We start from the raw sequence: 13785 nt of genomic DNA, 5'->3' as shown, positions 1-13785 counted from the left end.
CCTCCGAGCTTGAGGACCGTGAAAGCAGCAGTTGCTCAGCTGCTCCAAAACCAGGTCACTTACTAGGCACAGTGGGGAAACAGCCAACTACTTTTAGAACAGAGCTCTGAAGAAATAGTTTTCTCAGTACAATTCAATATTGATTCCCACGGCCCTGTTACAGACAGACAGAATTAATCTCCAGGATGGAAAGAAACATATGCCTGAATATCACAACAAAACACAGAAGCCTTTCCAGTTCTTCAGTTGCATTTCAATGGAAACCAGAAGGCTGTCACGATGGAAAGATTTTAGTTTTCTAATTAAGCCTCCCTGCTGAGCAYTTAACGCTGCTAATTGATGAGGTGGTGTCCAGACAGCATTCGCAATTGCTTTTTACATCTTCAGACAGAGATTTCTCTAAATTAAGTAATAATAAGGCAGATTTGCTCCCTGCATGCACTGTGCCCTGATCCAGCTCCCTCCTCCCTAGAAGATGTCTGGCTGTTGAGAGGGAGGCAAAGCGCATCTCAGAGCTCATTTACAAGTGCTGGAAGTTTTCCTGGAAAATGTCATCTGTGACACTGTCACTTCCACAGAACATGCCAAGAGAAAGACCATTGCTGCCAGGGACATGGTCTGTACCATGGAACACCCAGCCCATATCTCCTGTGGATTTAGGGGGTAGCATCTCCTGACTAAACAGAGTAAACAGCTCAGTGTGATCCCATAATACCTGCAGAAAATTACCTAAAACACACTGCAGTGTCAGGAAACAGATCATCAGGCCAAAGCACAACCCCAGGGGCCCAACACAGTGCTACCACGAGCAAAACACACCTCGATGAGGCAGAAGCCTGGTTGCTCACCCATACTGCAGACCAGGCCTGGCTTCCAAACCCAAATACTGATCTCAGACCAGCGTAAACCAGGAGACATCCTTGGAATCAGTGGAGTTATCCAAAATGCAAAACCCAGCAGTCTCAAACCAGGAGGGCAGGTCAGCACATGTCCCAGTAGGAAATTTCTGCTCCAGTTCTCCAGCCATGTTCAGCATGTGCTCCAAGTCTTCCCTCAATCAGGGTCCAGGTGAGAACAGAATCAGCCCTTTTGCACTCAAGAATCTGTGATTTCAGTCCTGGGAGAGGCTAAGTGCTCTCAGCCACAGATTAAATCAGGAGGAGGGGGGTTAAAGAGTATATGCATGAGGCCATGCTTTGGTTGCACATTCTAAGGAATAATAAATGAAGAAGTGTTGATGGTCTCCAGGCTGCTGCCTGAAATTCCAGAACTGCTCCGCCTGTCATAGCGACAGCATTTCCACCTGCACCTTCCTGACACGTCCTCCGAGAGGCTTTACACCCCACCATCAYAGATCCTGGCGCACCAAGGCCAGGCCAGCTGCGCAGATATCTAGCTGGCTGACCTCTCCGTACCAAAAGGCTTCTCATTTTCTTCTATTATGATTGGGTTTCGAACCATCTACTTCATCGTAAATATAAAGGCAAAATTAGCTTATTCCTAGAATGTTTAAAAAAAGACAAGCTAACGCCTGCACAAACAGAGCTCCAATAAGTCACCAGGAAAGCTCCAAGCATGCAAGGAATGTCGAGTCAAGGGCTTTCAGCTCTTTTACTATAAAATCCTGTTGCTGCAAGTAACCATGCACGGCAAGCAGAGTCACACACACACACACGTTCCTCACCCGCACAAGCTGCCTGTTAGTCCTACATAGTGTCCTGGGTAAAGGACTCCCTTCTGTCCTACAGCGTATTCAGAAATATTCTCCAGGGAGAAAAACTGCATGCCAGCAGGGAGGCGGACTAGATGATCTAATAGGACCTTTTCCATCTCTCAACTTTTGTGCTTAGTCACAGAATAAATATCTCCCACGTTGTAAAGAAACGTGCTGGCTTTGCTCACTCGTTTAGGTTGGCAGAGCATTGCCCTCTGAAGACATTTTGTTTTCCTGCTCTTATTTCACTCATGCTAACAGGACTTGCCTAAGGAGAGTTAAGCAAAGAAGAACTCACATTTGCCTGGCTTTCAGCTTCGGTGAGCTCAAAGGCACCCAACCAAGTCACCCAATTCCTGTCCTAGCAGCCACAAGCAGCAGAGGAACCTCATTTCTGTATTATCGCAGTATTTGTACTTCTCTGAACATTTAGATCTGATCCTGTCTAGTGTGGAGAAGCACTCAGTATGCTTTTGCAGAAAGCAGGCTGGCAAGAGAACAGACAGAAGCAGTTCCTCCCATCAACCAGCCACTGCTAGTCTCCTGAAACAGTTAGAAACCCAATTCAAAAACAAAAAAAAGGGGGGATTGGCAAGAGGAGAATCCAATGCAACTTGGATAACATAGCTTATATTGCAATTTGCATTGGCCTTGATTCATCAGCAAGGCCCCTTCTTAGTTTAAAAATGCAGAAGTAGTGCAGTCAGGCAGAGAACAGTGATCCAGCAGATGCAGTACGCCACCCTCTGCAAAACATGTTCAAGCAAAGCATGCAGCAATTTGCCAGATTCCCACAAGAGAACACCCCAAACAACCCAAAGAGCAATCAAAAGCTTCAAGAACCTCCATCATGGAAGGAAAAAAAACTCATACTAGGTAAAGAAAAATAAATACCCTTCCCCCCCCCCCCAAAAAAAAAAAGAAGCCACACACACAATCTATATCTCCTCTTGCAACAGGGCAGACATCCACCACTGGGGAAGCAACATTCATTCACTGATCACAACACTGGAAAGGGGAGTCAGGAGTAGATGGTTCTGCTTCTATTTTTTTTTCAGTTGTTGGACCACAGCATGACCCCAAGCATTGCCTGTTCTCACATAATTGGGTGCTTTTCATGAAGTACCCAGCTCCTGAAGTCACAAGATTACATTAGAATTCCACTTCCTTTTTTTTTTTTTTTTTTAAAACAGAAAAGAAAGGAAAAAAGACTTGTAGATGTCAAAGTTGAAGAAAGAAGAAGTGTAAAAGCCATAAAGTCTAAAATGCTCAAATGAAAAAAAAGAATAACAATATTTTAAATTCAATTACTTATTTTTTGGAGGAAGGAACGTGATGATGAACTCTCTTTGCCCAATGCTATCTATGTACTGGAAACCTTAGACTGGGGGAACATGACTTGGTTGAGGGGCAGGGAGGCTTCAACATCCCTGTCGGTAAATTACAGATGAGAAAATTCGTCTCTTTTTAGCAATTCCTGCCTAGAAATTACAAGGCCCTTGGAGGTGCTCAGGTGGCGGCCTCTCTAACCAAACCCAATTCATTGCATTATGCATTGAGGGAGCAAGATGAAGGTACAACAGGAAGAAAAGAAAGCAGGGGAAAAAAAAGAAAAAAGAATGAAAAAAAATAGCTTGCCAAAGCTTGCTTTCGCTTCCTTCATGCAGCACCAGGTCAGGTAAAGCCCTGGAAGTCAGCTACTCCGGCTGACTCCAGCCCTCCAGCTTGTCTGCTGGCATCCTCCGTTCACCAAAACTACCAGATTTACACCCGTTGGTGGGACTCGCCCAGCAGAAATACCACCGAGAGCAAAAGAAGGCAGAGCTCAGTGCAGCAGTGACCCAGCACTCAGGATGGCCAGCCCAGGGGGCAGAGGAACACCCTACACCCGGTCATCTCCAACAAGATTGTCCTGCACTAAATCCACGTAACACATACGGGGTTTAACGCTTCAGCCACCCAGCCGGCTGTGTGCTGGGCTGCGGTTACCCACCGCCTAAGAGTAGCGAACTTCGTCCCTGCAGTCCAACAGCCACAAGCACCATTAACACGAGCAGACTGCAGGTCGCCTTTATTTCCTTTTCTGCATAAAAGGAAAATATCAAGACCTAGAAGACTGGGATCGCTGCTGAGCTATGAACAGAGTACACTGTGTAGGTGGAAAAAGGGGGTAAAAGCTATACTTTTGATTAGATCAGGAGTGTTCACCCACTCTGCCCAAAGCTAGCTAAACAAGGTGCAGAGAAACGGAAGGATCCGAGAATTCACAGTGCACAGAGCGGCTTGGGGCAGACGCACAAGCGCTCCAGATCCAAAGGGCAGGATACAGCGCCGCTGACTTCAGCCGAATCACGCTGTTCCTCGAGCAGGCAGAGCTTGCTTTCCGTTAGCGGCGCAGCCAGCGCCGACACCGAGTCGGCTGTTCCTGCCCCGCAGAATGAGGAAGCCTCGCTGCTCTTGCTGGCGAACATTTTGGTGTTTCTATCTTATCTCATCTCCGCAAGTATGAGGAAGTGAGCCCAAACCTGTTCGGTAACGTCGCTGCCCCCTCACAGGCCAGCCGGTTATGCTTCTGTGTTCCTGGGGTTCCCGGGACAGACCCACTGCCCCAGGCTAGATCTTGCCCGCTTCCCCAAGGTGCGGGGACACGCACTTGCCTGCTGCAGCCCAAAGACGTAACTACAGCAGGGAGCGTGCGCACGACGAGAGGTCAGTCCGCGTCTATTAAATTCCTGGAGTCAGCTGACGCGGCTGTGCACACCAGGTTTAACAAGCCTAGCCCTTGCTCCTACTGCCACCTTCAAAGCGCAGGAGCATTAAACCCAATGCTGTGCGCATCTCCAACAACTACCTTCTGCCTACCGAGGATTTCTCCTCCCTCTTCCCTGCCTGCTCTCAGGCACCTGCGTTTGGCAGCTAAACTGGGCAAGAAGGAGATGTTCCACCTGAAAGGCAGCTCTTCTGCAGAGGCGGCTGCAGCCTGGTTGCAGAGGCTGTAAAGCACTTGGGGACCTTCTCCTTACCCGAAGTTACCATACAGCTATTAAAGATGTGATTCTTCTGCAGCTAATGTCCATCTTGCACCTTCAGCCCCTGCAAATATTGCTTCTTTTAGATTAAACAGACGTAACCAGAAAGCAAATCAAGGGTCTCAAAAGTCACACTGATCAGACACCAAATCCCTCTTGCCAACACTCTACCTTTCTGCAGCACTATATGTTCAAAGAATCCTCTGCTTGAGCAAGCTTTAACAAAAAAAACCCTACAGTCTTATGGATTTGTTTGCACAATTTTCCTCTGCACCTCCTTCTCCTCCCCAAAAAGGACGGGCTCTGAAGGAAAAATGCCACCCATAATGTTTCTCTGCTTGCTTAAGAGAAAAATACAGTGTGCACTTCTCTAATGTTATTAGTTCTTCCTTCCATAAGGCAAAACAAGAGAGGCTGCAAAAACTAAACAGACATGAAAGTCACGGGTCTTTTTTTCCCCCCTTTTTAAATGAAGTTGGTATTTTATTCTAGGAGAGCTCAAAAACCCAGATCACAGATACAAAGAAACGAGTCTGGAAATCCCCTCCCTCCACCCGCACTGCTATTTGCTAAGGAAACCAGATGCTCAGACCTGGCCAAAAAATGATCTCATCTGTTCTTAAGAGAGCCCACAGTGCATTTTCATGAGTCATGGAAAGCAACAACTTGTTGCTTTGGTAATGCTAGGTAAGCAACTGCTCACCCATCCAGAAGCACACTTTCAGGAGCAAGCCAAAGAGCAGACCATTTCTTGAGAGATTACATCAGAGATGGGCCCAAAATAGAGCCTCACAGCGAGATTAGCTCTCAGTAGGTTGCACAGGACATGCCACAGGAGTGGGATTTACCAGCTTGGATCCCCCACAGCCCCGACCCTAGTGCAGCAGGGATGTCTCCTGATGCCCCAAGGCCCAGCCGGGGCTCTCAGCAAGCAGAGACGGATGCTACAAGCGGCCAACCAGAGGAGTCTGTGGTGACTATGCACATACATGACTGTGCACATATGCACACAGGCATGTGGAAGGTTTACTTAGCTTTCATTAATCCCCAGCCAAAACATTTGCTCTTCTCATTTCTCAAGGACTGTGAACAAATAAAAAGGATGCAACCATGAGGCTAAGCACAACACCACCATGCACCAACACCTCAAGACTCATGCAATAAATGTACATGAGATTTATCCAAGCACTGCAAAGGGAAAGCCAGTCCATCTCCAACTTTAAAAAAAGATTTCCCCACCATACCCACCAGCCTTTGGGTAAGGGAGGCTGGTGCAGAGGCATCAAAGACCTGTGGTGACACTCCTGAACATGGCCACAAGGACAGCAGCAGTTGGTGATGCAACCCTGGACCCTTGAACCATGTCTGTGGTAATTGTCCATCAACACCCAGGACTGAGTTTTTCAGAAATCCAGCCCAAGACATGTCGGGAGGTGGAACATTTCTCCTGTAGTGAAGAAAGACACTTTCCATCACATCCAGTTAGCTTGGAGGCTCTTGCATCCTTCCACAACAACCTCACACCTTTGTCACCTCTCGACAAGTCCTTGAAGCAAATACACAGCCACCTCTGCCTGAGAAACTCATGCAGAGACAAGACACTGAATTGGACCTCCCTGGCAAGGCACACTGCAAGAGGCACGCTGATTTCCCATACGGCGACAAGCTGGGTACGGGAGGTCTCGCTCCTTCTTTTGAGGTCCCCAACCTCCTTGACGCTCAGCAGCAGTCCAGGATGAAAAGTGCAGTTTATTACACCACCTCCCCAGGACAGCAGTACTTGCTTTCTGAAGGGGAAGTTCTTCTGTGCAGGATTTCCTAGACATAGACCAAGACTGAAACAAGCTCATCCCTGGCTTCCCTTGAGAGATGAAGACGGTTGCCATTTTCAGCGCCTTGCACACTAGATCCAAAAGCCAGTTGTTTGATCTTGTCTCCTCCCACACAAATTGCAAACAAAAATACACGTCTTCACTCCGCACCGTTGCATCCCAAAGGCGAGCAGACGGGCACCTGATGTTAGCAAGTCACTGAAATACTGCAGTGATTAAGTATCTTCTCTCTTTTTCTTGAGTCATCAGCAGGTAACACAGTGAAGGAGACACAGGCGTTGTGTGGGGCTCTTCAACATTTCAGTGCTATGGGGAGAGCATTAGGGAAAGCCCCAGCAAGCAAAGCATTTCCTCTCCCCACCCCAAACAAAAATAAGCAAGAGTGGGCATAGTTCCTCAGATCCTTCACACTTCAGCCAAGCAAGGTGAGGCCAAGCCAGTCTGCAGAATGAGACCTTCATCATTCAGTTACATAGAAAACAACACAGCTGTACTTGCTTTGGAGCCACCCACAACTCAAGTCAGCATTCAGGAGCACTCCATACCCCCTGGGCAGCACAGTCAAAAATGACTGTATTGCACAGAGGGAGCAAGCAGGCATCAACCCAGTCCCACTGGGGAAAACAGGTCCTCCCAGCCAGCAAAGCCAGCTTGAGCCATCCTAGCAGAAAGCTGAGGACGTGGAGATGGAGAGAGCATCGGGCAGAGATACCTGCCCCCGCCAGCCACAATACCCAGTGGGACRCAAGAGGAGAAAGGGCTACACGAGGCTGCCACCATCAGACACCGGCTCCTGCCAAAGAACAGCTCCTTGGGATCAACAGGAGCCGAGGGCAGCGTTTTTGAGTGCCAGCCCACGGAAGAAGCAGAACAGGACCTGCCCCATCATATTTCTTCAAAGACACCGCAACTGAAGCCCTGCGGCCACCACAAACCACAGTCTGTGCCCAGAGCAAGCTCCTGGGACCAACACCAAAGCAAATGCATCTAACCGCTAATCCAACTCCAGCAATCAGGAGGCGGGAAGGGTAGTGTAGGGAGAATTACGATCCAGCGTTTCAAAAAGCACACACGTTCAACCCCTTTCCTGGCTTTTCCATCCAGGCACCTCATTGCCAGCTCTCTCAAATTCCCCAAAGCACAGTGCCATTCAGAAGGAATACACAAGTGAGAGCCATAAAAATGACTCTTCCCCTACCCTGATCCCCGCAGCAAAACACAGCACAACTCGGGAGCAGCCTGAATGCACCCTGCTGCTGGGTTTATCCCGGGTAGCAACAACATTCAGAGCTGGACCTTGAACCTTCCAATAAAACCAATGATGCAATAAGCTAAGCACAGCTCAATACAGTCTCTGTTTATCTCTTATTTGCCACCAGCACCCTCCAACCAGAAATAACTGAAATATCTTGCATATTTCTCAAATGACTCTTACTACTCGATGAGCACCAGCATTGAAGGAATAAGACCAAGAAGCAGCAAATACATTCCTCTGGTTTATTAACCGGTCACCTGGGTTTTCCAAAAGCCACTCTCCAAACTGAAATCCAGCAAAAGGATTGTAATAGAGGGATCGATACCATATTTCTGCACTGAAACTTAAACAGAAGACGTCAAGGTTGCAGTTGCTGGAATCTGAGACTCCTCTTGGGCCAGCCTAGGTAGCAACTGCAAAACAATGCAGTTACATAAACACATGCGAGCATCTTGCATCAGCAAGAAAAGCTGTCTAGGAGCTTGGACCAGCCTCGTAGCTTTACTGAAGGATGTTTCACCAGTTCAGCAAAATAGGCCCTGCTTCACAGCTCCACAGTATCTCAGTGCATTGATCAACCTAAAAGGAAGCAAGGCAAAAAATCTGATCTCTGATTTCCAAGTAGTGGTTATTCATCACTTGCAATTCACAGACTGCTTAGATCCMCCATCCCAACCTACACACCGCCATCCAGCTACGCACTGCCACATCAGCCACATTATTTCTGCTGCAGATCCCAAGATGAGTTATAACTCTGCCACTGGTCACAATAACAGTGCACTGACTCAGCATGCAAAAAAGGGACAGTCCCCCCCAGCCAGGCCACTCTTGGGATGGTGGCAGAGAGCAGTAAGTGAGAGACTGGCAGAAGAAGAATAAAACAGGGTTTTTCTGCACACAGGCACCCCTTTCCTTCAGCTGACCTTGATCACTAGCCTAAATGGCCCTCACTCTACACCTTCTCCCCAAGCCTCCCTTATCACAGCACTTGGGTTCCCCCAGTGCAGCAGATGTTTCAAACTGTTAATCTGTATCGCAGGCAAGATTCACCCATTAGCAAGAGCCAGCAAAAGCGAGCATGAGTCTGATGTGCCCATCACCCTTGTGCAGGGTCCTCACGGCTTGGGATAGAGCATCTCTGCTGCAACCTTGCAGAGCAAAAGGTGCAACAGCACCCTGCAAACAGGTTGAATCTCTACTAGATTTCATAGGCTTTTATCATCATGAAGGGCACTCAGTTATTGCTGATTTACATCATCTACGATCTGACTCCTGCCCTCTGCAAAAGCAATAAGTAATCCAAGCAATCCAGCATCCGCATCGCAAAAAGCTCACTGCTCAGTGACTTCCACGTGCAGGAGCGTGCCAGGTCTCAGCAGATACCTCAGAGAAGACATCTCTCCCTCCGAACCTCCACAGCGGGACTGGCAGGAACAGAACTTGTAACATAAGACAAAAGTCATTTCCCCCCCCCCCAAATCCTGATGTTTGGGCTATCAGCAATTGTTACATGCAAAAATTTTAATAGCTCCTTGGGGATTTACAAACACTTGGAAGCCTCTGCACAAGAAATACCTCCACACGGATGAGACAGCCACCCAAATGCAATCACTCCAGGACAGTCCTAGCTCTAGGTGTAGGGCAGGAGCACTCAGAGCATGTCAGAGGCCACAAATACCTTTCAGTGCGCTGGATTTAAGACTTTCCTCCCTCCTCTGCAAAGACTTTTCGTTCCACCAGACACTCTCCCAGAGCAATTCTATCCAGTCTTTTTTCCCCTGAAGCATCTAGTTACCAAACAGGTCACTGTTACATAGTGTGGAGGCTCCTGGCCATAGCAGGTTTGTACAGCAGCCTGGGCTCCACCCAACCAGAGCCATTTTTTCAAGCTATTTCATCTTTAAGCACCACCTGAACTCCGTCCATCCACCCATCCCTCCGAGGGCCCGGCCCACACGCCTGCTGTTTGCACAGCATCCCACGCAGAAGGCTGACTGGCTCCTTCCAGGATCTAGCCACGCACAGCCCTGGCCTGCCTCGCTGGGCACGCTACTCGCTGGACTTTGTCTCATGCAATTTCTACGGCACCGAGCCAAAGTCTGGCTCGGCTCCACCCTCTGTTTTCACTGCTGCTGTGGCTTTTCCTTCCTAGGCTGTGCCAGATCTTCTGCCAGGCTGGAGCATATGAAACGGGGGAGCTTTCATTGAAGTGATAAATCTCACTGTCCTTCTGTGGGTGAGGTCCACTTCTCCTGAATCCTTCTGCAGAAATATCCATGCTTCACAAGCAAGGGGCGTTAAAATCCATGTTGGCTTCTGTTTAACTCAGGAGAGCAGGACAAGCTCTAGCCTACTACAGGTTCTCATTAAATTCAGAGTTACTTGGTCTTCACTAACATCTATTTGGGAATCTTCCAGGGAAGGAAGAAGTGTTTAGGGAATGGGTTTTGGAGCTGAATCTCTCTGTTCTTGGCAGGACAAGCACACCTTTCAGCCTTGACTTCTAAAAGCCCTGGAAGTCCAGGTCAAACGCTCCGGGTAGCCCCACTGCTGCTCGTCCAGCCCCCCTGGCGGCCTCCCCAGTAGCAGCTGCATTAAGATGCCTCAAACACAAGCTGGCACCTGAGACCTGACGCAGCGATGACATGCAACAGCTCGTCCACAGCAGATCACAGAGAAGAGGAAGCAGCGGCAAGGGCTGCTAGAAGACGCCGGCTAACTGCAAAGCCACATGCCCCCGGCTCGGTGAAGACTTCCCCCCACGTCTGCTGCTGCAGAGGGTGAGTCGGCTTTGGGCCAAATTCCTCCACTTAACCCAACGTGGGCCATGCTGATGCTGCAGCATCCAACTCTGTGTGCTCAGCCGGGCTTCCAGCCCCAGCGTCCTTCCCTGGGAACRGCAGCACAGGCTCCGAGCACCTGGGAGGGCAAGAGGCGTTCAGCTTTCCAGGCCAACTGTGCTGCCCAAAAATCCTTTCCCCATCGGAAAAAAGGCGCTGGGCCAGAGGCAATACCCCTGCCAGCTGGGGAACACTCCTAGCACAAAACAAAGCCGGTCTGTGCTGCACCGGGATGGGATCTCGCTGGAGCTGCAGCATCGCAGGGTCAGACGTGGCTCAGCCAGTTACATGCACAAAACTGTTCCTCCTCTCCGTCCGGGGGCTCCACACTGTCGTGCTGGCACCATCAGCGGGGTGCGGAGGCTGTGCACCCCCCGCAGCTCTCCGATATCACAGGAGAGCTCTCTCGCACTTGTCCTCCCTTCCCAGGTTTCACCACAACAGGTGATTATTTTGCAGCGAGTAATTTGCTTTGAAGAAGAGGGCACCCTCCTCTTTGAGGGATCTTGGCTTTTTCTTTCCTGCATTATTAAAGATCAGATGGGCAAGATGGATTTGGCTGGACATCAGGGGTATTTTCACGGTGATTAATAGCAAGATGGCTCGGCCAGAGCGGCTCAGAACTGCGGGGAGGGACGGAAAACAAACAAAAAAGCGCAAGCACATGTGCTCGCCTGGCAGCAATGCACTCGCCTTGTCTCTTTTGGGGAAAGTCGGCACATGTCGGATGCCAGCCACAGCGTTTACCGCATCACATGAGAACTCGTGCAGCATGGGACGCTGGCCAAGCCCGCGGAGATGGCGTTTCAAGCAAAACCGGGATGCTACTTGGCACTTGCGTCTCGCATCTGGCAAAGTCAGAGCATCCGATGAGAGCGGACGGCATCCACAGCTCCCCCAGCGCAGGCAGCCACGGAGCGCGCTACAGAGCGGCAAGGGAAGACACCCGGGGGAAAAAAAAAAMCCCACAAACAAACACACACATGCAACTAGCCTAAAAACCACGCGGAAACTAAATCCAGAGTCAAACGGGAACCTGTAAATCCTGACTGCAACGCCGTAACCTTCAAAGTCAGCCAGGCGGGTGGACGAGCCCAGCACACAAGAGCGCAGAATCACAAACTGTGTTAGCGCTCAGGCGCAGCGTCGCGGACTCGTCACCCTCCAGCGGCTGTGGGGGCCGTGATACCGCGCTGCCCGCCGCTTCCGATGGCAGCCCGGCACGCATCGAGCGTGCAAAAACAGRTGCTTGGAGAAGGTGGAAAAAGGCACCAGAAAGAAACACGATCTTGACCGGCGTGCATGGAGCACACAGAGCTGCAGAGCTGGTGGAGCGGCAGGTGGGAAATCGAGCAGCCGCTCAGGAGAGCGCGGGCCCCGCCGCTGCGGGACACATCACTCCTTTGACACTTTCCTGAAGGCATTTGCAGAAACCGCCTGGTCACGTGTTTCACCTTACAGCGCTTAAACGGGAAAAATAAATAAATGCAGTCTGGGGATTCGTGGCAAGTCTGACAGGTTTGGGATCGGGGGGCCATTTATAGCTTTTCCAAGAAAACAGTGTCTAAAGGCTAGTGGAAGAAAAAAAAATAAATAACCAAATTGAATTCCATATTCCCCTTTTTGTGGCTCTGGGTCTCAGGATCTAAGAGGGTCCTGGTCTAAGAGAGCCTTGGTACGGGAAGATGCGGAAAACACGCCACGCATCCCATCTCCGACGGAGCAGCTTTTACAAGTTGCAAACCCTTCATAAGGCAAGGACTGTGCCCGGCTGCAGAGGGAAGCCCCGATCCTGCAGGAGCCTTGGGAGACCTGGAAATGCCTGTTATAATTAATTCCCAACTAGGAGTCTGAAAACCCTCGGACACAACTACTGTCACAAGACAGACAGTCACGTGCAAGTCTGCAAACGAAGCCGGTCTCTCGTGCAAGTGAGGAGAGCTTCCCGTGCCCAAGGCGTGCACGGAGCTACATCAAACTGCACACGCCGAGTGGGAAAAATCTGCAAGTCACCACAAAAGGAAATTCTGCTAAATGGCTCCCAGGCACAGGAGAGGCAGAAGGGCTTGACCCAGGAGATCCCTGGGATCCCCYGAACTCGGCACAAATCCCAGCTCTCCAGAGAAAGACCCTCCTCCTCTCCCAGCTCCCCATTCCCAGCCCCGGCCTCTCCTCCGTGCTTGCCGCAGGGGAGGGCGCCCTGCGTTTTTGTCTGTGCACCGATGCATTCAACAGTCCCTGGCACGATCTGAACCAGAAGCAGGTCTATACAAACTATATATATATATATATATATATATATAAATAAACAAACATGCTTCTTTCCAAGGAGCACCTGGCCAGGGGAAGCCACCCTTTCGCACATTACGTGGCCCGGCGAGCCTTCAGCCCGGCACACAACTTCCCCCTGCACTCCCAGCCCAGCCTTGCAACGCCAAGGTCGGGCGCTGGCAACGCAACCTCTTCCGTAGCATCGGCTCAGCACCGGCTCGCTCCGCCGGGGCACAGCGAGAGAGTCGGGCCGCTTCCYGATGCCGCCGGCCCACGCTGTCACTCCCACCGCGCACCTGCCCGGGGAAGAGCCGAGCGCCCAACAGCTGCCGCTCCGGCCGCTGAGCCTTCCTCCACACAGCCTCCTCATCCTCGCCGCGCCAAGCTCGCGCCACCGGACTTTGCTTGCCCGGCGAGCTCGGAGGGCGAGGGCTCGCCAGGCGCTCCCGCAGCACCCCGGCACGGGCACTGCGCCGTCCGGACGTGTGTCRGACACTTGGCATCACAACAGGACCCAAGCAATCGCAAAAGGGTGATATAACTGTGTTGTGCCTGGCCCGGTGGGTTAATGCATCCTGAGAACATGATGCTATATACATACATATACATACACACACGCAATTTTATAGACATACATACACACACACACACACATATATATATATAAGTGTATATGCACGTTCGGGGGCTGTAAGGCAGCTGCTCCGGGCAGGCTCGTGGCAGCGCTGGGGAACACGAGCCGCGGACCCCAACCGGGGCAGCCGCCGCGAGCGCCCGGGGGAGCCGAGCCGAGCCGAGGCCGCCGCCCCCGGGCGCCCCCGCTCCGCTCCGCTCCCCGCTCCGC

At 50.7% G+C, this 13785-nt stretch overlaps 1 protein-coding gene across 2 annotated transcripts in view; it reads right to left on the bottom strand.

The window, feature by feature from the left end:
* Nucleotides 1–4284, bottom strand: part of LOC112969323 (mitogen-activated protein kinase kinase kinase 3-like) — a 68560-nt gene extending 64276 nt beyond the window's left edge. For both annotated transcript variants that reach the window (XM_026072514.1, XM_026072525.1), the window contains exon 1: nt 4240–4284. The gene's annotated coding sequence lies outside the window, so the exon portion shown is untranslated. The remainder of the gene's footprint in view (nt 1–4239) is intronic.
* Nucleotides 4285–13785: the final 9501 nt, after the last annotated feature.

This window comes from Apteryx rowi, unplaced genomic scaffold, assembly GCF_003343035.1.
Source record: "Apteryx rowi isolate R43461 unplaced genomic scaffold, aptRow1 scaffold_109, whole genome shotgun sequence".
NCBI classification, from domain to species: domain Eukaryota; kingdom Metazoa; phylum Chordata; class Aves; order Apterygiformes; family Apterygidae; genus Apteryx; species Apteryx rowi.
Note: the sequence above shows the minus strand (reverse complement) of the source record. Positions and strands in the feature narration are given on the sequence as shown.